We start from the raw sequence: 26502 nt of genomic DNA, 5'->3' as shown, positions 1-26502 counted from the left end.
TTCCCCAGAATTAAGGAATCTTATTCTATCAAAAAAAGTACTAACTTAGCTAAAGAATATATCCTGTTTGCTAATCTACGTACTCAATGTAAAGTTCATACTGAGCAATGCTATAAATCTTATATTGCTACCTTAAATGAGTCAATTTAATCTGAAACCACACAATTTTGGAATCATATTAACTACCTTAATAAAAGTCATGGTATCCCAAATGCTATGCATTTAAATGATATTTCAGCAGATTCGGAGGAGGATATTGCAAACCTATTTTCTACCTATTTTTCTAGTGTTTATCACTCTGATGACGTTGATCTCAGTAACTTTAATTTTCCAGTAGCAAATTCTGTCGACATGCCTTTTATCCAGTTCACCCTGTCTGAGGTTTTTGAATCTATATTTGGTCTTAAGGACAAACTGAGTTATGGTCCTGATAATGTTCCTACCTATTTCGTAAAAAGATGTGTTTATAGTTTTTCTAGATTTTTGTGTACATTATTTAATTTGTCTTTAAAATTACAAACTTTCCCTGAGAAATAGCGAGACAGCTTTATAACTCCTGTATGCAAAAATGGTGACAGGGATGATATAAAAATTACAGGCCCATTGTTATGTTATCTGCTATCCCTAATCTTTTTGAGCTTATCCTGAACAAATATCTTAGTTGGCATTGTAGAGATCTCTTGATCAATGAGCAACATGAGTATAGGCAGGGTAAATCTACTTCTACAAACCTTGTATTATATCATAACTTTATTGTCAGGGCTTTTGAGAAGGGTCATCAGGTCGACTCTATCTATACTGATTTCTCAAAGGCCTTTGACACAGTCATCCACTCATTGCTCATTTTTAAATTAAGATGATATGGTTTCCCTAAGTGGTTTCTTTCTTGGCTAAATAGTTACCTACATGAAAGATTACAATTTGTTAATGTAAGGGGTTCACTTTCAATTCCTATTTTGGTTACTTCAGGGGTGCCTCAGGGGTCACATTTCGGGCCTCTACTCTTTAATTTATTTATTAACGATATTTTCAGTATTATCAAATTTTGCAAATTCCTATTGAAACTTAAGTCAAGACTAAATATGTCTTGACTCTTAAGGACTATCGAACTAGGTGTGATATGATATTTCTTCACAAGTTGATTAATAATGCTATTGATTGCCCTGAATTGTTATCGCGGATAAACTTTAGATGCAATACCAGAGTCCTTAGAGAGACGTCCCTTTTTCTGATTGAGTATCACCATACAAACTATGGTAAATTTTCTCCAATTAATCGACTTCACATGTTGGGAAATAGATTTAATCAGGCTTTTGACTTAGTGGATTTAAAGCCTTCAAAACTTAAAAGGTGTCTGAGTGAGTTTACTCGTTGAGTACATGTGTTAAGTATCAAATAAATTGGATTGCTTTTACTTTTCTTATTTTGATTATTTTAATGGTATGTTTTTAGTTGCTTCATATTTTTTTTGGAAGTTTTTGGTTAAGTTATTGGAAGTGTTCTCTTATTTGTATATCTTGGGCTGCTACATATTTATATATATTTAGATAGATATATTATTGATTTATAGAAAATTTGGTTATTTAATAGATTAAGTTCATTATACAATATCTTAATAATATATTTGTTAATGGCAGAATAATTATATACATTTAGGGTTAGGATACAATTTATTTTGTAATTTTGTTAGAATGGGGACATCCCGTAAATAAATAAATAAATAAATAAATATGAGTAACTGAAAGTATTCCGGTTATCCTGCACTAAATTTATTTAAAATATTAATCCAACATGTTTCGGATATAGAACTTGACCACCATCAGGGATAACAATTAAGGAATGCTGTCAAACTTATACGTCAAGTGCCTCTGATAAATGATTTAGACGAATAAAAATTAATAAAATACTTTTGTAAAAAAAAACGAGCCATAACCTATTATTATTGACCTATTGTCTTAATTATGTAATTTTAAGTTTTAGTAAACCCGAGTTTTGTCCCATTCACATGTTTTTTTATTATGTATGCCATTTTTATTCGTTTCAGCCATTTAATCTTGTCTGAGGCACTAGATTTCTAAGTTTGGCAGAACCCCTTAATTGTTATCAATGATGATGGACATGTTCTATGTCCGAAACGTGTTGGATTAATGGTTTTAAATAAATTAAGTAGAGAATGACCGAAATACTTTTAGTTACATATTAAACTATTAACTCCACTGCAAGAATAGACAACTTCTTCAACTGATATCATATGGTTTCAGCAAGATAGAGCACCACCCAAATTATTTCAGATAGTACCTCAATCGAAAATTTCGTCGGTGGACAGGGAGGCGAGAGATGATGGAATGACCAGTATGATCCCCTGATCTGGCATCATTAGATCTATTTTTATGGAGATATGTCATAAATATTATCTACAAAACTAAGAGGCCTAGCTAAATTAAAAACATGAATAACGATTTCGTTGTGATGTTGAGTAACGTTAGCAGAAATATCGAGTATTACTTATTAGATATGAATGTGGTGTAACAAATGTATGTAACCAATAGTTTTATTTGTCTCTAATCTTAATTTTTACAAAAAAGCAGGCAATATGTAATATACTATCTCCGAAACAGCTGAAAATTAATATAGACCATTCGACACAAAATATGTCTAGGATATTTTAGAGAATCCAAAAGTTGATTAATATACAGTATATCGCCTTTACAATAAACAGGTTGAAAATGACGTGTCTAAGCATTTTTTCGAAAACGTCTCTATTTATTTAATATAAGGTAATACACACTGTATATTTTTTTTGTTTTATGTTGCTAATTAAGGTCAAATAGGCATTACTTACATAACATTGTCAACGTCTTTTTTTTATTTTATGTTACTTTTTATTTTGAAAAGATGATCGTCTGCTACTGTTTTCATTTTTAAAAGCAATTGTTATATTATTGCCATGAAGTTGTCTTGCAACTCTTTTCATTTTTTTTGAGCTGTTTAATAGCTTTAACAATTCATTTATGTTCGTCATTTTTTAAAAGTAAGTTTTAAATTTAAAGATAATTGTTTTATAATAGTCGATATGAGAATATTATAATGCTCTACTTTCAGATTTTTTATATTTTTTTTTAAGTTTTTTTTAAGAGTTTAAGAGTTTTGAGTTATAGTTTAAAAAACTTTTCGAGAATATTGATTTTTGATACCATTCTGTTTATGTTGTATTTTGGGTACTTCTAATATACAGGGAGTTTTTTATATATTGCGACAAAATTCAGGAACGTGTTCTTTGGACAAAAATTCGCAAAAAAGTTCTTATAAACATAGGTTCTAAACCTTTTAAGTTTTGAGCTACTGGGTAGTAAAGTTTTAACAAAAAAATTATTTTTTTTTCGATAACTTAAATACTCCTATAGATATTTGTCCAAAGATTGGTATGCGGGGTCTGTGTATCCAAAGCCATTTACCAACATACTTTTCACATTTTTATGTTCTCCAGTGGCGTGTGTGCGGGTTTTCCGCTGAATACTTTTATAAAGAAAAATGGTACGCCACTGGTTTTTCTTGTATTAAAAAATACTTTGAAATTCCCCGTTTTATTTGCAACATTTTTGATTTCTTGGACTTTATCCGTTAGATGCACGGTTTTCGCACAAAAAATTAAAAACCATGGACATGTTGGTCAGATTTGATTGGACTTTCTTTATCTAGTATTCTCATATTATTCTAGTAATTATTCGTTTTTTTTTAGTTTATTGCAATTTTAATAATAAATAATAAAATTTTTATTAATTAATTTAGTATAAAAGCCAGCCCAATTTAATAAAATTGTAATTGAGGATTTAAAACTTTTGCTTCTACAATCTTTAATTTAAAATACAAGTTTTTAAATGATAAAAAAATATTTCATTTTTTATTATTTATTTAAGTAATATTATAATTTTTACAAAAGTTGTTCAAAGTGTGCTCTTCCAACATCAATACAAGTCATGGATCAAATTCCTGGTGTCTGCCGAATTATGTCACAAGACGTTATAATGCGATTACGCAATTCCTCCACATTATCAATTGGATTTCTATAAACCAGTGATTTAAGGTGGCCCCACAAAAAAAAATCCAGCGGATTTAAGTCGGGAGACCGTGGGGGCCAAGGGTGAATACTTCCCCGACCTATCCAACGATTTGGATACGTAATATCCAAATACTGCCGAGAGCACCGTCATGTAAAAAAAACATTTGCTGTCTCAGCTGAATGGGGACATCTTCTAGCATCGCTGGTAATTCATTTTCAAGAAATTCTTGATTCACTTGTCCAGTCAATCTTGCTGGTAAAAAAAATGGACCGATGAGAAAGTTTTCAATAATGCCGACCCATACATTAAGTGAAAACTGGTGCTGATGACGGTTTTCTGCCATAGCATGTGAGTTCTGATAATGCCATATGTGGTTATTGTGGAAGTTCATAATTGCGTCCCTGGAGAAATTAGCCTCATCGGTGAAAAGTATGTTTCTTATAAACGGTGCATGTTGCCTTATGCGTTCTTGCATCCAACGACACAAAGCCGTTCTTTTTGGAAAATCGCCTAGCAAAGTTACTAATGTGTACCGTCTGAGCAATTTTCCTAGTGCTTGTGGTGGGATCTCCCTCGAATTCATTGAGCATCTGTTCTTCAATTTGAGGAGTAACTGTTCGGGGATGTCTGTTTTCAGCGGTAAGTTTTTTAAAGCTGCCAGTTTCACTTAGACGTTGGTGTAAACGCGTAAACATGGAGTGATGAGGAATAACACGATTCGGGTAACTTTCAGCATAAATACGCAAGGCTTCTTATGCGTTTCCGTTAGCCAGTCCATAAATGAAGTGCATATCGCACATTTTATTATTTGTGTAATTGTTAGCCATTTTTTTAACCTTAATAATCTTGTCAACTGGCGGACAGTGACTATGATTTAAAATTTAAAACATCACAAAATCTTTCAAATATCAACTTTATCGTGGGCAGAGGAAGAATGTAGTAAAAAGATTAAACTCGTAAAAAAATTATGTTCAGAGGCTACTTCGCGATTTTGAAAGCCTGAAATATTAACACGTTACTCAAATGTCACTTTTTTTAACATGTTAAATAAAGTGACATATAATGAACTACGATGAAATTTTAAATAAAATTTAAAAAAAAACTTACTTTTTATAACGATCATAGAAAAAATAAATTTTAGCGATCAGTCAAAGTAGAAAAATTTTTTTAAATTTTTTATACGAAAACCGTGCATCTAACGGACAGTCAAGTCCAAGGGATCAAAAATGTTGCAAATAAAACGGGGAATTTAAAAATATTTTTTAATATAAGAAAAACCAGTGGCGTACCATTTTTCTTTATAAAAGTATTCAGCGGAAAACCCGCACACACGCCACTGGAGAACATAAAAATGTTAAAAGTATGTTGGTAAATGGCTCTGTATACACAGACCCTGCATACCGATCTTTGGACAAATATCTACAGGGGTACTTAATTTATCGAAAAAAAATATTTTTTTTGTTAAAACTTTACCACCCTGTAGCTCAAAATCTAAAAGGCTTAGGACCTATGTTTATAGGAACTTTTTTGAGAATTTTTGTCCAAAGAACACGTTCCTGAATTTTGTCGTAATATATAAAAAACACCCTGTATAGATCAAGGCAACGGATAGAGTTATAGCACGCCAGTAAAACTGAGATCGACGTATAGTCTGTAAAAAGGTAACTGAGTGTAATAATGTTAGGAAAAACAAATTTTAAAAAATTTTTTTACCTGATCCAAAAACTAATGGTAAAGCTAACCATTAAAATTGAAATAAATATTTTGAAAAATTAAATCTAAAGCTCTATAACTTCTTGCAATAATAACGTACATCGGTTTTTTTATTAGGTCCTATTTGTTATTGTTAAAATTGCATTAACAAGATCTGTGAAAAAATTTATAAACAAATAAATGACATCCACTGACAGTTATCCATGTATATACTTGGGTTACCGAACAGATGGAGTGGTCACGTGATCGTTCTGCGCCGGAGGTGTGGCCTAGAGTTGTTTTTTTAAATAATGTTACCTAGGTAAAAAATAATTTTTTAATTTTTTACATAATTATAAACATAATGTGTAAAAAATGTCTTAAAATAAATGTAGTATTTGTTCCTTTTTTAAATAAGGAACAAATATATACATATATTCAATCTATAAATTTAAATCTCACAGGCCTACCAGCGCAGCCCCTAACTTGTTATTCCTTCTTTCATTTTAAAACACATATTTAAAAAAAGATAAAAACTACTTAAGTAATTCTCAAAACCAGATTATGATCATAAAATTATATTTTATAATGGCCGGGTTCATCAGAAAAAAGCGCTCCCTGAGCGCTCGATTGTTGCTTAGGTATGAGTCAGGTATGACTTTTTATTGGTCCTTACTATTATAGGCAAAACTTCCAGCGCTCAGGTAGCGCTCGGTTCTGATGAATCTGGCCAATTACAATCTAAATGTTTGATCTGGCACGATTACTAGGATTACCTATCCCTTTTCGGTAAACCCCAATATATTAACATAACTTTGCATAACAAAATACTTAAAAGGGATTATTATATCATTACCTGGCACAACCTCAAAATCGGTTTGGACCCATTTTACAGGCGACCGTATTATATTTAAAAAAAAAACTGCTTACAAAGTAAAGCTGTACCGTAAAATAATTTAAAATAAGTAGGCATAATTCTCCTCGTCTAAATCTGCCAAGGTTGCCACGATGGGCGGACCTATATTTCGCGCACATCATTTACTCCATCTGTTTGGTAATCCGACTATAGTAAACTTCTTCTTCTTCTTTCTCAGCCTTTGCTTGTTCACTCATGAACATAGGCCATCTCACTTCCTTCCACGTCTACCCTGTTTATTAATCAGTTTGTTAGGTCTTAATTTTGTCCATCTTGATGTCTAGCTATCTGTGTATGTCACTTTTTACTATATGCCCTGCCCATTTAAGTTTCGCTATTTTGTTTACTACATCCTTCATCTTTGCTTTTCCTATTATTACTTTATTTGAGTTTTGTCTCTTATACTGATGTCTAACATTGCTTTTTCTTTGACTCTCTGATAAACTCTTGAGTTCATTTTGGGATAATTAAGATTTCCAGTTCAAGTTGTCAGTGGTAAGATAAAATTTTATACTATTATATATCTTTCTCTTCAAATTTATTGGTATATCTTTAGTTTTAAGTATATACAGTGACTGCCTAAAGTTCCGCATAAATTCGATAAAAATTAGAGACATCATTTTTTGCGAAAACGCGCGGACCCGTCAATTTTTATTTTAAGTTGCGCATTATTTCACATAAATTTTTGCATACAGGGTGGAACAAAAAAAAGATATGATGTCATCGGTCATTTTTTTTAATGGAATGCAATATTTTTTATTGCATTTATGAAATATAGGCGAAATTCCAAGCAAGTTATGTATAATACACCTTTTTTCAAACTCAATTTTTTCCGAAATATTTACATTTAAATATCAAGAATACAAATAAGTACGTCTATTTACAAATTAGGGTAATATCGAGGATAAAACTAATGTTATAAACACTGCCAATTGTTTCTATTTCCACGATTGCACTTGTTAAGGATCTCCATTTTCGAATGTCACTGTCAGTTCGAAAATTAAGTTTTTATCAGAAGAAATTATAGCTAAATTAACGGAAATCCAACGAATTGAAATTTTGATGATGCTAGGGTACGGGGATCGAGTGCGTAAAAAGAAATAAGTGACCTGTTTAATCCTGCGTTACTCGAAGGGTGAGCGCGGCGCTCACCTTTTTGTTGTTTTCACTTGAGTCTAAAGCACACTCGGTCACAAAATTTATAATTAAGGCGGTAAGTGCTATGTTGCCAGTTCTTCAGTGCAGTGGCATAGCATAGCGTGTGTTTGTTTGGTGATTCATTTAGAGTTGACAAGTTAGAGGTTATGAGTACGACGGTTACGAATTTAGTTTTAGACAACGTAGTCGTGTAGCTATTTATCTATGATAATAACAGTGTTATATAGTGTAATACCTATTTGTATTTTTACTTAGCGTTAGCTGTTTATTTTATGTCTGGTTATAGTCTGGTGAGTGAAAACTAAAGATTTGTGTTTGTGATTTATCCAATAAAAACATTGCTGGAATACCTAACTGATACCTAATTGTGTACTAGGTGAAGTTATAATTTGTGGCAAGTAGTTTTTAACTAATATTTATATTTATTTATTAGAATGGAGGAGGGAACTTCCGCAAACTCTGAAGTTGGAAAGGGAACAGGGAAGAGAAAGGCATATAAAGTCCCTTCAAATTATAAATTCAATTGTGAATGTGGGAAAAACTTTAGCCTTAAAAAACATTTTAATTCTCATAGAAAAAAAAATCACAGTGAACATGGCCAAAATTCTGCTTCTCAGAAGATCCCTAAAAATCATTGCCCTTTGTGCAATTTTTCTTCTACTGGCCGAGCTAACCTCAATAAATATTTGGAAGTTGTTCACGATATTTCATGTGTTGTGGAAAAATTAATATTTGCAAATGAAACTGAATTTTTGCAATGGAAATCAAAGATAGAACAGGAAACAAAGTCCAGATTTATTTGTAAACGCACTCAAACCCTTCAAAATTATAAAGTGAGTACTTTTTGCTGCCATCGATCAGGTTTTTTTAAGTCAAAAGGAAGAGGTTTAAAGACTTTGAAAACACAAGGTTAAAATAAACAATTTTTGTCCTGCAAGAATTGTAAAAAAGTGTTTTATTAATGGCACATATACTATTGAATATACTGGCACACATGTAGGACATAAAAATGAATTAAAGCACCTGAGTCTAACCTTAACTGAAAGAGAAGACTTGGCTAAAAAAATTGCTATGAAAATCCCATTCGACGATACATTGGATCAAATTAGGGATTCAATTTATGACAATTCATTACAAAGAATTCACCTTTTAAATAGAAAAGATTTGTATAATATTGAAATAGCATACAATCTACAATCGAAGGCAGTAAGACATAAAAACGATGCAGTAAGTGTAGATGTGTGGGTTAGAGAAATGGAAGAGGAGGGCAACTGTGTTTTGTTTTACAAGCCCCAAGGTGTCTATCTAGAAAGTCACCCAAGTTTAAAGCAGGAAGATTTTTTTTTAATAATTATGACTGAGGCACAATTGGACATGCTAAAAAAATATGGTAGCGATTGTGTGTGCCTAGATGGGACACATGGTCTAAATAGTTATAATTTTGAGCTAAATACCTTATTAGTTTTGGATGAACTAAGGGAAGGATTTCCTTGTGCTTTTTTAATATCTAACCGATCGGATGCATTAGCATTAACAGTATTTTTTTAAACTATAAAAGAGAAGTTGAAAGAAACATTAACACCAACAATTTTTATGTCTGATTTGGCAGACACCTTTTTTAATGCCTGGGTTAGTGTAATGGGCATTCCGCAAAAAAGGTAAAATAGCCTTATTTTATAAAAACTCAGTTTGTACATTTTAATTAATATTGTAGGCTTTATTGCACCTGGCACGTGGACAGATCCTGGAGAAAGAATTTAAACAAAATTAAAACTCGGGAGGCTCAAGTATGTATTTTTGGCATCATTTATTATATATGTATATGTACCTATATCATTTATCATATACATAGGTACAGGGTGGACCGCCGGAAACTGCATCGATGAGTTATGGGAAAACTATGCATTGGCATTTTTTGAAAATTTTGCAATGTGGCAATGTCGTTGGGGGACATACGACTAAAATATTTTGACAGTTTTGACAGTTGTGACACTTCCGGTTATACCGTAAGTAAATGTCAACTTCCTTATTTTAAATAGAACACCCTATATATGTTATTGCATTTTTAGATTCTAAGTTAAATTCTAAGAAATTTGATGTTTCACATGATATACTTTTATCAAGTCGTTTTTGAACTAGAGAAAGTTGAAAATCAACTTTTTTCAACTTTGAGAGGCTATAACTATTTATAGAGCCATAACTATTTGTCATAGAACCAAATAATTTTTACATTCTTGTCTTAACTTTTTAAGATGTATTTAACTAAAAAAAAATGTCACTTGTCATTTTTTTTCCTAAAAATGTCAAAAATGTTGACAGTTAAGGTAGCTAAAAAATATACCATAAGATTGCCCTTAAAAAGTTACGATAGGAATGTGATAATCATTTCGCCCTATGAAAAATAGTTATGGCTCTACAGCATCTCAAAGTTGAAAAAAGTCGATTTTCAACTGTCTCTATAGTTTAAAAACGACTTGATTAAAGTACAACATGTGTTATATCAAATTTTTAGATTTAACTTAGAATCTAAAAATGCAATAATATATAGAGTGTTTTATTTAAAATAAGGAAGTTGACATCTACTTCCAGTATAACCAGAACAAGGAAGTGTCACAACTGTCAAGATATTTTAGTCGTGTGTCCCCCAACGACATTGCCACGTTGACAAATTTTCAAAAAATTCCAATGCATAGTTTTCTCATAATCCATTAATGCAGTCCCGGTGGTCCACCCTGTATATCATATTTGACATCTTTTATTAAATTAAGATATTAATTTTGGTTTTATAGGTTTTAATCTATAAGCACCTAAGAACTCTGCTAACAGAACGCGACCCAGAGGCGTTTCGGAGGATGTTGATAGAGTTTTGCAATATTAATGATGAAGAATCTGCAGATTTTATTAAATATTTTAAGGAGTATTATGCGATAAATTGTGAATATTGAGCGTATTGTTATCGTTTGCATGCTGGTATTAATACTAACATGCATTTAGAGAGGATGCATCGCTCAATAAAATATATGTACTTAAAAGGGAAAAACGTAAAAAGATTGGATAAAGGCATTGCAGCAATAATGCGTTTTGTTAGAGACAAATTAATTAGCAGACTAATTGGTAAAAAAAGTTGCAAACATTTATTACATAGAGGGTGTAAACTTATTTTATTTTTAGCAAATAACAAAGGGAAAATATGCAGTAAAATCTCAGATCACGGCACAACATAATGAAAAAAATGGATCCTACCAAACTTATTCGATCTAATGAAGGTTGGGAAGTTTTGTCTAAAAATTGTGACGAAATGTATCTAGTGCAGAAACAAGAAACTGACTGCAAAAATTGTCAAATCATTTGTTTGGATTGTAATAACATATGTATCCATCAGTTTCAGTGTTCTTGCGTGGACTCAGCTATCAAGTTTAATATGTGTAAACATATCCACTTAGTGGCTCAATCAATAATTAAAGATACACCAATCTTAAAAAATAAAGGTAATAATTTTTATTTATTATAATAATTGGTAGATAAGAAAATCATTTATTGATTAAAAAATATATCATTATTTTAATGGAAAACTTTTCTATGGTTCTTTAATTTATTATTTATGTATATACCTATAGATACTTATACATAAGTAAATCCTATGTATAACTGGGGTAATAGTTACCCGAAGCCCTGATATTAGGACATCACCAAACATTTTCAAACAAACTGCGGCTGTCTATTGAGATCTTTCTAGGCCACCAGTTTGTTATTATTTAGCCAATCGAAATTAAATTTGCGTGTGTTAAGTCTTGTGCTATGTTTTGTGCTGCTAGAATGGCAATTTTTGATATAATAAATGAGCAATAAGTTTGGGTGCATCATTTGGGTTAGTTTGGATTTTACTGGAAGTGGTTTCAGTTCCCCATAAATTTAATAATTAAAACCTTTAATAATACTTAATATAACTTTCTAGTTGTAATTTGATATAATTAAGGTACCGGATATATTAGATAATAATTTTTTTTAGGGGATAATGCAGAGCATAGTGATTATCTAGTATTAGATGAATCAGACACCAATGTAAATTGTGAATCAGCTATATTAGAGTTAAGCAAAAACAAACCAGTTTGCCAGGATATCAGCAAACGTAAAGAAAAGTTTCTGACTTCCATCCAGGAAACTTTGAGTTCAGTTAAAACTAACGAAGAAATAGAATGCCTTGAAAGATTGATGGCTCCAGCTAATCCATCATTAACGGCCATCAGGGAAAAAACAAAGTCTTTTCTAAAAACAGACACCCCAGCTCCTAATAAAAATATTGTTCCTCAGAGAAGATTGTTCTCCACGAAAAAGAAGAAGTCTGGTAAATTTACTGGAAAGAAAATGATACATACTCAAACTGAAATCAACCAAAATGCTGTTCAGCTTTTAAGCAAAAACCTACTATAAGACTGAGTTAAATATCGTTATTTTTGGGTAATTTATTGATACTAGTAAAATATTTATAATAAAAATGTAAAAAAAAAGTGTTTTTTAGCCTCCCACTTTGAGACAAGTTAAAATAGAGACCTCCTGTATAATAAAATAAAAAATGCTCAATACTCAATAAGACCTTTAAAATGATCACAAGACTTTTTTTTTCCAATACCTTTTTTTCCAAGACGGCGTTTAGCTGTCATCTTGATGACATTTACAAATGTTATTTTTATCTTCAAATAAAATATATTTACATTAAAACTCCATTTGCAAAATGCTTTACAAAGAAAAAAGCTGTATTTTTTTTATTAAAATTTCCAAATTTATTATTATTTTTAAGACTAGGTATACATATCTTAGATATTTTTTAATCAAAAAAAGATTGTTACTCTTTTTTTTTCATTAAAAATCATTTCTGGAATCTTTGTTCAAACAATAAAAAAATTCTTTTGTTATCGTTCGACACATCTTTTGCGAAAAAAAAAACTATAAGCAACTGAACAATCGAAACCAAAAAAGATTATTACCCCTGTTTTTGTATTTTTTATGGGAGTTAATTGAATTGTACCTAAAAAATATTAATTAATTTAAAATTTTAGATAAATATTTTAATATTCTGTATATCTTTGTAATGATGCATTTTTGAATGATTTATAAAATGCATGATTATATGATAGGGACCTTACCTATAAAAAACTATAAAAGAATTATCTAAGAGCTGCAAACTTGGATGAAAACCAGCCTAAGAAATATATAATTTTTATTTTATAACGCCGCTAGCCGCGGCATTAAATCTCCTGCTTTTCTGTCTAGTAAAACAAAATAAAAAATACATACACACGCACATTCAATTTTCTATTTTAATTTCCTGGCGGAAAACCATTTAAAAAAAGTGCCATCCGGCAACACAGCTCGATTCATCGTTGACATGGCCTACGAGCGGCAGCGTCCCCACCACTTTTTTATTTTGTGACTGAGTGTTCTTTAGACTCTAGCATAGAGTAATTAAAAAGTATGAGAGGGTTCAATCCCATAGTGACAAGTAGGCATCATCTTTACCCTAAACTCGATTGCAGCGTGCGGTTGCGGTCTAACCGAACTAAAATAATTGACATTTGTCACAGTCGGTAAAATAGTCTACTGTAATACCGATCCGTCATAGAAATCTGCCTGTCATTTCTATGACGGATCGGTATTACAGTAGACTATTTTACCGACTGTGACAAATGTCAATTATTTTAGTTCGGCTATTCAAAATTTTAGAATGGCGCGAAATTTAAAATTATTGACCCATTAAATCAATTTTTAACAGCGTAAAGGCTGTGAATCTCGATCACAAACTCTAAAAAATTATGAAATAGTGCAAGTGTATTAATTTAATTTTTGAAGAGGCTAAGAGTGATAATGTTTGTAATTTAAGTTTATTTTATACATTTTTTAATTGAATACGTTAGTGTTTTGACATTAAATTCATCAAATCTACTTTTAAGCTGTTAAGTTAATGCATTTAGGCCCTTCAAAAAAATAAATCGTTAATTGCACTTTTTCACTGATTTTTAGAGAATGTGAAAGAGATTTTACAGCCCAATACGCTATCAAAAAAAGATTTAATGGGTCAATTATGTAAGACAATATTTTAGAGATTAAGTATAATATATTTAGTCCTATTTTGAGAATTAAATGCTCGATACTAACAATATTAATTTCACTGTTATCAGCAAATAACAAGGGTAGGGGTAGAATTTAAGTCAATTGTAAAGTAAGTTTATAATTTATTGTCTTAAAAGGGATCCTGATACAATTTGTTTTTGTGCTGCTTTAGTACAACACTCCATGGTATGTATTTTGCTTTTTACATTTTACATTTTGAGGATATGATACAAAAATTACAATTTATCAAATTTATAAATTAATTATTTACAGACATAAAAACTATATTTCTCAAAAATATGCCCTAAAAATTTTACGTTTACTACCTACTTTTTTGTACAGAGGGTACCCAAAAATGTTAGGGGAGTGGTAATATATAAAAACTAATCCTGTAATTAAAATATTCTTTATGGAGAGTATGATATTAAAAATTAGTTGACACTGATGTATACCCTTAATTCTAGATGTCATCAGTCCTTTTTCTTAAATATTCAAAGAGCATCCCTGGATCTTACTCCCACCTTATCGAGGTGAGGTACCTCCTTGAGTAGTGACCTGGTAGAATGGAAGTTGTTTCACTTATTGTGCTTTTGGTACTTCCTAGCAGCAAAGCACTGATGATACCTTTCGTCAGACCTAGTAAAAATGGTCTAGCATAATTATGTTCATTCTGAACATTATATTGAGATTGCTGGATTATGATAGCAGATAATAAAGTCAATGTATCTTCCCAAGGTACTTGAGCCTCAACCAGTACTGGGGCATTTTGAATAATACTTGGGCCAGCAATTGGGAGAGCACACTTTCTTAAATGAGTATGTATAGTACTAGTAAATGAAATATCCTCAAAATGGTCTTGACATAAATAACACCTTGTTGAGGTTGGGCTTAAACCAAGTATTTTAAACCATTGGGACCTCCTAATAATGTCACTTTCAGGAAACTTAAAGAAAATTTTATTTTTGTATGAATCTTCAATAGGACAATAGTATGTATTAGAACAAGTGGGTGCCTTGCATTTAAAAATTAATTTTCCTGGTGATGACATTATTAGGGCAGTTTTAAAATGGTAAACAACAATTTTAGGTGACCTACAACATGGTGAAAACTATTTGATAAAAAAATTGCACTTACCCCATCCTAGGGATCTGAAACCACACAATAAAACAACAAAAAAGCTTCTGCCTATATGATGAAATTACACTTTAATGACTTTAAGCTACATTTTTAACTATTTTTTGTTGAGAAAAAAACAAAAGAACACACCCAATGGACGCCCAAATAAAAAGGAATAAGCAATGGCGACGATCGATGATGGGAAGGTGGGTGATGGCAAGGAAGGAAAGAAAATCGATAATAATAATGACAATTATGACAGAAGTTGGCCCTCGATGCCGTCTAACCGAACTAAATATCTTAGGTTAAGGTTTAAAACTTGATGACCAATTTAGGCTACCTTTCAAACACTCTTTTAATATTCATTTCTCTATGGACTCTAGTGTTGTTTTCGGCACTGCAATAAAAGTCTTGCACTTATCGACCCGCCCGTCCACACTAGCGTCTGCGGAACCACCGTTCCTTGTGCCGCCGGCGCTCGCTCTCGCGGCAGAGCATAGCCAATGTTGCCGCTTTCATAAAAGATATCATATTTTATGATTAAAACGCATTCTGGGTGAGCCGTTATGTATGCATGTGCTCGCTCGCAGTCTCGCAGCCTCGCACTTCTCGTTAGGATTTTTCGGAGGCAGGAGGCAGGAAGTATTGATATAAAGTGATTTTAGCGCGCAGGGTGTTTTTGAATGCGATAAAGAAAACTTATTAGTCGAGGTAAATTTTTTTTAGCTAAATTAAATTGTTAAAAATTAAATTATGTTCGAAAGTAAACACGTCATTCACACACACGAGAACAGGACTCTTTTTAGCTTTTGTAATTTCCATTTTCTGCAGAAGATCAAGCTTCTTACCTTTAGGGCATTCATGAAGCATTTCAGCTCCCACCCCCGGAGAAAAATTATGAATAGAGGCCAGCAAATGATTCGCAAACGCTGATTTGGTATCACTGACATTGGTAATTTTAAATTTTTCAAAAAGCGCTACGTGTTCTTTAATGCGTGTAGAGATTTTTCTTCCAGACTGGCCAATGTATATTGCGTTGCAATCGTCACATTTTAGAGAGTAAACTCCTGATTTAGAAAGGATGCCTGCCTTGTCCGCTCTACTGAATAATTCTTTTAATTATTGACTGTCTTATACGCGATTTTTACATTTAGAGATTTAAAGAATCTTACTAAATTTACGGAGATAGAGTCAAAAAAGGTCAAGGATCTGAAGGAACTTATTGAGTCCTTATTATGAACAATATTGTAGGTCAATTTATATTTATTTAAAAATTTGTAATAAATTTTGTCTATTAAATGAAGGGGAAATCCGTTGTTAAGAGCAATATGTTTTATAATATTCAATTCTTTAGCGAAAGCTTCTTTTGACAAGGGGATATTAAACAATCTATAGAAAAACGAATTAAAGGAGGCAAATTTATATGAGTAGGGAGAATTTGAAGAGTACTGAATTACATTATCGGTAGTAGTGGGCTTACGATATATTTTAAGTTTACTGTTGCATTTCTTAACTAGAAGGTCAAGAAAAGACAAACAACCATCTTTTACTTCTTCGATTGTGAATGAAATGTTAGGGTGTAAGGAATTTACGACACTAAAAAAATTTGGTAGGTCTTCCTCCCTGCCATTCCAGATTATAAAAATGTCATCCACATACCTCTTATATATCGTGAGGCAATCTCTAAACCTACCCTCAACTATTTCTCTTTCTAGATGACTCATGAAAATCTCGCTTAGCAGAGGGGAAAGACAAGAACCCATAGCCAAACCTGAGACCTGCCTGAAAATTTTATTGTCAAACAGGAAAAAATTTTGGTTGATCACTATATCGAGTAAGTCTAAAAAACCCTCAATGACTATACGACTAAGAGATGTTTTTAATAGGAGAGTTCTTTAAACAATCTTTGGGAGGGATGCTGGGAAAAAGATTTTTTACATCTAAGGAAATAAGTTTAGAACCATGAGGGATAATCAGATTTTTCAAACTGTTGATTAGATAAACAGAATTCTTAGTCGAATAAACACTTTTAAAGTTGGTCACCTCCCTGAGAACATTATTCAACCAAGAGGAAAGATTATAGCATGGGGAGCTAACAAAGGAAACCACTGGTCTTATGGGAAAATCGGTCTTATGGATTTTGGGGAGACCATAAAGCATCGGAGTTCTAGGATTCATAGGATACAGTTTTTCTTTTTTAGTGTTAAAGAAATCGAGAGTTCAGCTACATCTGTCCAATGTTTGCTTAACTTTCGTAAAATATGAATAGGTGGAGTCTCTATTAACTGTAATGAAATCATCCGAGTCCAGAAAATCCAATATCTTTTGAATATAATCAGTCTTGTTTAGAATGACTAAGCAATTACCCTTGTCTGCTTTTGACAATATCTGTGACTTTGTGTTTTTATTTGTTTTTCGTCAATTTTGTATGTTGGTCTCTTAGAGAAGAATGGATGAGATTTTTGGATTTATTTATTCATATTAAGTAGGTTATACAACGGTGATAATATGGATTCCAAACCCAATAAATTATGTACAGTTTGTAATCGCTTGTTTACAAGAATCACTCATTTACGAGTGCATGGAAATTTCATCCGGAGTTACGGGAAGAGATAGCTCCTCATTTAAGAATTAGAACTGACAATTTTAAATGTTTGCATTGTGAAGAAGTGTTTACGATCAGAAATCGTTGGAAACAACATTTAAAAACGCATAGAAGTAAGAATAACGAGGTAAATATTATTAGGGTTACAGTTTAATAATATTAATATATTAAAATAGCAAATTGCGCATATACATAAAAGATGTGTAAAGCTGTGCCTAATTAATACCTATATAGAATGTTAAATTGAAAATCCTAAAAATTACCAATTCAAAGGTTAATGGTTACATTCAGAAAAGTGCAATATGTTTTTACCATCTTTAGAATCCTGCACAGTTTCCTAGTCATAGCAAGCACAATTTTCAACACATTTATCTCATGAATGGTTGAATAAAATAATGGCATGTGATTTTATTACATTATGAGTTCATTGAAATCGTAGTAGGTATCTTTATCAATTCTTAATTCATTTTAGGGGTCTATTTAATATTAGTGCAATTAAAAGTAAACGTTTTATGAAGAAAATTTAAAGAGGAGAGGCATTGTATAGTATTTTTATTTATAAAGGAAAAAAATGCGGAAAAATTAAGTTTTTTGCGTGAAAACGAAAAAAAATAATGAATAAAGTTAATATTCCCGGTACGCGGCTCAAAATACACTAATCTAACCGATGGGAGGCTCCAACCCATGGCCGATGTCCGTTTTGAGATCTAACTCTAAAATCAAGTCTCACTCCAACCCAGGCGCGCCGCTTCCCCTTACCCCAAACCCGTTAGAATAAACAAAAATTTTTGCGCTTCGCTTGTCACTAATGGTTCAATAGAAAGTCCCAACACGCTGACATTATTACTACGCGTCGAAACATAGTTCCAGATTAAAATTATTGATATTATAATAAAAAATTAAAATTCCTCATTTTTTCTTTTTGGAATTGACTTGAATTAGGTTATTCTAATCATATTAATTAATTTTGTAATGTAATTCCGATTGCACTAATGTTAAATGTCACCCATTTTAGTATATAAGGAAGGATAACTATTTAATATTAATAACCAAAACTGAAAAATCCATATAAATTAGGTATAGGTACTTAAATAGGTACATAATGACCTATTACTGTACCCTGTACGTAGCGATATAACCTTTAAAAAAATAATTAATAAAAGAATCCTCCATTTAACACAAAACTATTTTATTTTTAACCACCACCTTAAAAAATATCTCTCAGAGCTGCCGGCGCGGCGCGCAACATATTATGCAGTCGGTATTTTAATATGAATAGCGGCAACGTAGCACCACACATCTGACTGCAGAGGCACAGTGATTTCCAGGCGACAGACGCTAGTCCCGTCCACCCAGTGTTGCCAGACGTACCATAATTATGGAATTGTACCATAATTTTGCAACATTTTTTGCTTGCTCCATAATTTGTACCATAATCAGAAATGTACCATAGTTGTACCATAATTTTGTTTTTTTTTTAATTTTATAAATTTCTATGATTATTTTTTATATTAATATGATATGAACAATTTCGCAGTAAAATGCGAAATGTACATGAAAAATCCCATTAAACACAAAACTACATTAAGACACAACCCTTCTAAACGTCAACAGTCTGTCATTTGTTTTTATTATTTGAGGTTAAGTTATTTTGTTATTATTTTTGTTTGCTTTTGGCTGTTGGGGGTTGGGGTGAAATTGAAATAAAGAATAAAGCTTCAATAATTATTATAAGATTATGACCTCCAACTCCGGCTTAAAACGAAAACATATAAATATTTCTGATTCTGAATCCGAAGATAAAAATAGTGAACGAAACTTAAAACAAGTTAAGTTTGGAAATAAAAATAGACGAGCAAATAGACCCTATCAAAGCTATCGAAAGGATTGGGAATTCGATAAGTCGTTTCAAGGTTGGTTAAAATTACAAATACAAATATTACAATATACAAATTTGTATATGTATTTGTGTTAATGTTTATTTTTAATTTAGATTTTGAGTGAAATATTTTGTTAAATTTTCAATAAATTACTATCTTTGTTCAAAAAGTATTTTATTTCTACTAGAAGTCGTTCTTTCAATTAAAAGAAATGATGAGAATAGGAAATTTGATTAAATTCATAATCCATTATCAACAAAATGTAACACATTTTATAAGTTTGGCGACGGCGCGACTGTGACGTGACGTCATACATAGGAAAAGGTTGTGTACTGACAGAATTGTATGATTGTACCATAATTTTATACAAAATTCCATAATTTTGGCCAGAATGTACCATAATTCTCACCCAATCATCTGGCAACACTGCGTCCACCTAATCCCCACCAGTAGTATTAGGTACAATTGTATCTAAGTGATTTGGACGCTGCGACGCGTTTAGTTCTACTACACGAATCCTTAGTGCGTGTATGTTGGAAAGTGAGCGAATTGCTTACCTGCGAGTATCGGTGTTAGTCAGTTTTGTCAGATATATCTGTAAGAATGAACTAGTTTATTTTGTGTTTTTGCGGAGTTGTGTTTTTTATCGTTTTCTAGATGGGCGAGTTAAACATGGATGCTAAAAAGCAAGACTGTTAAAAATCTTTGAAGAGCTGGAGCAAGAAGAGCTACTTGCTAGAGAACACGGAGTTCCAGAAGAACGACTAAAGGATGAAGACTGTGTCGAAAATAATTTGGACTTTAATACTGACTCTGAGTTCCGCGGACGATTCCGATGATTCTGTGTCTTCTACGCGTTGGTCTGAAGATGGCCCAAATTATATAGGTAAAGACAGAAAAACAATTTGGAAAGTTAACAGAAAGCCTAAAACTAGTCGTGCTAGATGCCATAATATAATAACGCATTTACCGGGAGTAAAATCCGAAGCGAAAACTGCGCTAACGCCGTTTGAAACTTGGAATTTATTTATAACGGATCAAATTATTGACGGAATTGTCCGATGTACAAATATTTATCTATCTAGTATCCGTGAGAATTTTTCCCGTCCAAGCAATGCTGTGGATACAGATGCTGAAGAAATTAAAGCTGTCTTTGGTATCTCGTACATGGCAGGCATTTTAAAATCGAGACATACGAATCTGAATGACCTCTGGGCTACTGATGTAACAGCTCCTGAATTCTTTAGGCTGGTAATGTCCAAAAATCGCTTTTATTTATTACTTCGCTCATTACGGTTTTATGATATTTCGACTAGAGCTGAAAGAAGAAAAATCGACAAACTTGCACCAATAAGAGATATATTTTCAAGAAAAGTTTCAAAAAAGATGCCAGGCTTGTTACACTCTAGGGGAAAACTGCACGATTGACGACATGTTGGAAGGGTTCCGTGGACGCTGTAGCTTTCGGCAATATATACCAAGCAAGCCCAACAAGTACGGAATTAAAATTTTTGCATTGGCAGATTTTTGCCGCGTATTTTACAAAATAAAAATGGAAATTTATGCTGGCAAACAACCAGAGGGTCCATTTATGATTGACAACAGCCCAGCCAGTGTAGTACATCGTTTGTGTGAGCCCATAGCAAACTCGGGGCGCAATATAACATGTGATAACTGGTTTACGTCAGTTCCTTTAGCTCTAGATCTCCTAAAAAAAAGATTAACTTTGGTTGGAACGATACGCAAAAACAAGCATGAAATTCCAAAAATCTTTGTTGCAACTAAAGAGAGAAAGATATGTAGCAGTATGTTTGCTTTTGGAATAGATTGTTTATTAGTGTCCTATGTGCCGCAGGTAAATAAAAATGTGTTGCTGTTATCTACATTTCATGAAAATTATACAATTGATCCTGAATCAGGTGATGCATTTAAACCAGAAGTTATAACTGAATATAACAGAAATAAATCAGGAGTTGATACAGTAGATCAGCTAAAAAGCATTTATTTTGTATCCAGAATCACTTGCAGGTGGCCTATGACAGCATTTTTTTCAGTCCTCAATATTGCAGGTATAAACGGGTTTGTCATATTTAGATCCAACAGTCTGGATACAAAAGACCCAAGGCGATTATACCTGAAATGTTTGGCAGAACAGCTTGTAAAACATCACATGATGCGACGTGTAACACAAACATTACCATATCTTCTAAGCTTGCAAACTAAATAATATTAAAACCTACCTTTGACAGAAAAACTAGATATAACAGAACCGGAGGTACCTCAATCCAGATCGAAATGTTCTTACTGTCAAGACCAGTTCGAAATGTGCCAAGTGCCTAAGAGCAATTTGTAAAGAACATACTATTACTTATTGCACGGAATGTGTAAGATCTGACTCTGACTAAAAATAAGTTTGCAGTATGTAAGATTTTCATTTATATTTTGTTTTTTTTGTGTCAGTTTTTAAGTTTAAGTTTTTAAATTAGGTAAGTTCAGGTTTAATTAGCCTAAACATTTTTGCCCGAGCATTTCGACTTTGTGTTAATTTTTTGTTGCATTTTATGTACCAAAATTCTTTTAATTTTAAAAATAAAATATTTTGTTAGTAACCGAATTTTATTTATTTTACCCAATGATATATTTTTTAGGTATGGCGTGAAAAGTATAAGTGAGCATAGTGCTCACCTGCGAGTAATGGTGCTATTTGGGGACCCGCGGGTAATGCAGGGTTTTAATGCCAAATACCCAAACCATCCTATTTCTCAGTCAACAGTTAGTAGAATAGAGCACAAATTCATAACTTCAGGTCATGTCATGTCATGGTCATTAAACGTTCTGCCCTCCGTCGAAGATAATAATATAGCCGGAACGTCAGTAAGACGCATCTTAAAAGCAAGTGAATAACACCCTTATAAAATTAGACTAATACACGAATTAAATAAGGACGATCCTGATCGAAGAAACCAATTTTGCGAGCAAATGATGAACATTTGCAATAATAACCGTAGGTTTGTGTTATGAGTTTTGGTTTTCGGATGAAGTAACTTTTTGTTTAAACGGTGTCGTAAATCGGCAAAATTATCGGTACTGGTCAATGTCAAATCCACACTGGTTAACCGAGGCTCATACACAGTACCGTAAATCTATTAATGTTTGGGCTGGAATCGAGGAAAATATAGTAATAGGGCCATACTTTTTCGAAGAAAACTTAACAGGACAACGATATTTGAATTTTCTTTAAGAAGATCTTTTCCCTGCTTTGGCTGCGCTATACCCAGACGAACAAGACCCTGCTGTCTCGACAGATAATTTGTCGTTTCAGCAAGACGGCGCAGCGCCACAAAAAAAACTGACCTTATATCCTTGAAAATAAATCCAGTATGGTCTTCAACTGTCTGTAAGTAATTAAAAAATTGATTTCAACTACTTGGGGTTATTAAAGAATTAATTTGAATTTTGTGGAAAAAAAATTACTTAAATCTTGAACTAATTACAATTATTGCAAAATGGACATTAATCGATTAGAAAAATAATTTTAAAAAAATGTCTCAAACAAAAAAATAATATGTAATAAAATAGCCTTCATTTGCCTGGAATTCTTTAAAAATTCACTTGAATTATCTGAAATTTTTGAAAAATTAAATTCAACTGCCTGGAATTATTATAAATTGACTTTCTTTTCCTAGAATTAACTGAAGTTATCACACAACAGTTAGAAAATGGCTGTTAATTATCTGAAATTAATTAAAACTATCTGGAAAAAAAATGGCTTAACCTACCTTGAAATAGTAAAAAAAGTAGTCTTTAATTACCTGAAAAATTTCACTTCCACTATCTAGAATAATTGAAAACTGACTTTATATCCTTAAAAATAAATGCAAAATGGTCTTCAACTGCCTGTAAGTAATTAAAAAATTGATTTCAACTACTTGGGGTTATTAGAGAATTAATATAAACTGTGTGGAAAAAAGTAAAAAACTATTTAAATCTTACTACTTAGCAAAATTTACTTTAATTGTTTGGAAAAATAATTTAAAAAAAGTGTCTCCAAATACCTGGAATTCTTTAAAAATTCACTTGAACTGCCTGAAATTATTGAAAAATTAATTTCAACTGCCTAGAATTATTATAAATTGACTTTGTCTTTCAAGTATTAACTGAAGTTATCACACAATACTTAGCAAATGGCTTTCCATTACCTGAAATTAATTCAAAAATTAACTTAAAATTAACTCAACTGCTTAGAAAAAAATTAACTTGATCTCTTTTCACATTAAAGGCTCTCATAACAAAACAATTTTATTATTTAATACGATCCGGTGGAATCGGTAGGAAGGACGAGGCCGTTCGTTAAAGCCGCTTTGTCTCATATCCAGATATCAAGAAGTAGCAAAAACCATAATCCAGGAACTGAAGAGAGGCTGATAATATAAAATCATATTGAGGTTAGGACCTCGAGACAAGAAGACCAATTGAGTGGCCGGCCAGGTCACCAGACCTAAATCCCTGCGACTATTTTCTATGGGGGTACCTGAAAAGTAAAGTTTATATGGAGAAGCTAAGCAACGTAGGAGATTTCAAAAATAGAATTAGACATGAAATTAGACGTATATTACCTGAAATAATTGATAGTGTTTGAATTTCAAGTTGTGAATCGACGGGTTCGAGCGTTTTCTCAAAAAATCATGTCTCTAATTTTTATCGAATTTATGCGGAACTTTAGGCGGTCACTGTATATCCTGAACCTTGAACTTCTGCTATCTGTTGAACGCTTTTGACTATGTTTGAATGCTTTTGTTCATCCATAAATGTAGCCAAGTTGCATTCAAGTCAAATTTAGTTTCTTTATTTGATTTGATACATTAGATTTATCTTATTTATTAAATTAAAGATGACATCTTCTGTGCTTTTTTAACTTTGAAATTCATACTTGTTGTCAAAAAACAATTCGTTGGTCTCGCTCTATTTTTAATTAATACGGACCTATAGACGTTGCTTATTTACAGATTTAAAAACGTGTATTACAGTGGATGTTTTCCAATCAGATGAAATATCGAAACTAAAATAAATGATAAATTGATTATATGTTTTAGAGGCTTGAGAATGTATGTACGTATATTTTTGATAAGATCAGATGAAATCTTACCTAGTCTAGGTAAAGAAGTAGTTTTTAATATATGAATATGTTTATTAGTTTCGTTTTAATTTTTTTTTTATGGTAAACACAAGCACAAGTGGAAAGTCCTATGTCACTCTTGGAGTGGTGCTTGCGCGAAGATATTTGTGGGCATTTATCTTGAATCGCTGTAGGTTGTATGCGTCGGGAAATATGTGAGGTGGAAGCCCGTTCCACAAAGAAGATGTTCTCTAGATGAATGAGTCCCGATACAGCGACGTCCTTGGGGTAGGCAGGTGGACTCGATGTTGATGAGCCGCAACTGCTAGACGCGAACAGCCCTGGGTGGAATCAGGCCTTCCAGCTCAGAGGAGCACTTACCGTGATAATAACGGTAAAATAAACAGAGATCAGCCACCTTTCTCCTGTGCTCCAGACTATCCAGATTCTTTGTCAGTTCTGGTTTGTCGATAAGACGAATAGCTCTCTTCTGTATAGAATCCAGCAGGTTTAAACTATGCTTGGGTGCAGAGCTCCAGACATGCGAGTAATACTCGAGGGAAGGGCGTATTTGAGCCTTATAAAGAGTCAGCAGCTGTTCTGGTGTATACAGTTTTTTCGTTTTGAAAAGCACTCCGAGTTTTTTGGAACGTCCTGGCGACCTCGGCAACGTGGTCATGCCAGGACACACTGTTGGTAACCTCGACTCCTAGAAAATGTAAAGATGATTTCATTGATAATGTTTTCCCTGCCATAACCAGCTCCGAGCCACCAAGGTTAGTCTTCATCGTAAATACTGCAGCTTAGGCTTTTTTAGCGTTAAAATTGACCAAATTGTTATCGCCCCACTTTAAGATTGCTCTAATATCATTGTTGGTTGAAGCTACTTGTTGCTGCCTAAGATTCTGAGAACTTGCGGCTGTCGTTGGTTTGGCGCACTTAAATGTGGATAAAAGTGTGCTATCGTCCGCAAAGCTGTGTGACGTAGGCCAGAAGATCGCCGGTGGATCTAAGCTTTCGGAAGCCGTATTGATGATCGCTGATTAGTCCAGATGATTCCAGATATCTTAACAGTTGTTGGTTGACTGCTTTCTCTATAATCTTCGATATTACTGGAGCTAGTGCAATCGGGCGGTAATTGGAGGGCATCGTCTTCTTACCCTTTTTGGGTACAGCTTGCACTCGAGCAGTTTTCCAACTTGTTGGAAATTGGCCCTGCTTATACGATGCCGTGAACAGTCTACAGGGTGGCCAAATAAGCGAGGTAAGCGGCTGTAACTCAGGACCTGTATATCTGGCAACAATGGAATTTTTTTTATTATTATAAAAGTGGCCATGAGAAAATTCTGGAAATTATTTTTAAGTTCCGTATTTCACCGCAGGAGGGCGCAACTAAAAATTAAATAAAAGAAACGTCTTTTTCTCCGAAAACTTAAATATTAACTTATACTTTTGATATTATTTTTAGTAAGCCCAGATATTTTGCTATAATTTTGGTTTATGAATTATTGACGTACGAACGATAGTAGGGGTGGAGGAAGCTATTGAAAGTGGAATCATTAAAATCTGTGTAAATTCTAAAACCACTTATTCGATTTAAGCGATTCAAAATTTATTTTCAAGATAAATGTAGCTGCTTTAAAAGTCTGATCACATCACTACCCTGTAGTTCCTAATAAAACCGCCAGAGGGCACAATTTGTAATAATTCCAGTTTTTTTTATTTGGCTCCAAAAATTCAAATTAAATGGTATATTTTTGACATCCTATTTAAAAAGTAAATAAAATTTGCAAAAGTACTGTGAAAACCGCACGATGATATCTTTGCTCGTTTTAAAGTTATAGCGAATT

At 32.6% G+C, this 26502-nt stretch overlaps 1 protein-coding gene and 1 long non-coding RNA gene across 2 annotated transcripts in view; both read right to left on the bottom strand.

Annotated features, from left to right (window-relative positions):
* LOC126733456 (opioid-binding protein/cell adhesion molecule-like) overlaps positions 1-26502 on the bottom strand; it is a 562254-nt gene that overhangs the window by 91714 nt on the left and 444038 nt on the right. The gene's annotated exons all lie outside the window — the stretch shown is intronic.
* On the bottom strand, positions 14045-15242 carry LOC126733465 (uncharacterized). The gene is made up of 2 exons (XR_007659717.1): positions 15070-15242; positions 14045-14571 (listed from the first exon to the last, which is right to left on the bottom strand). It is a non-coding gene; the product is annotated as an uncharacterized LOC126733465 (long non-coding RNA).

Source organism: Anthonomus grandis, chromosome 1 (genome assembly GCF_022605725.1).
Source record: "Anthonomus grandis grandis chromosome 1, icAntGran1.3, whole genome shotgun sequence".
Lineage (NCBI taxonomy): Eukaryota > Metazoa > Arthropoda > Insecta > Coleoptera > Curculionidae > Anthonomus > Anthonomus grandis.
The sequence above is the reverse complement of the archived record's forward strand: the minus strand, read 5'-3'. Positions and strand labels throughout refer to the sequence as shown.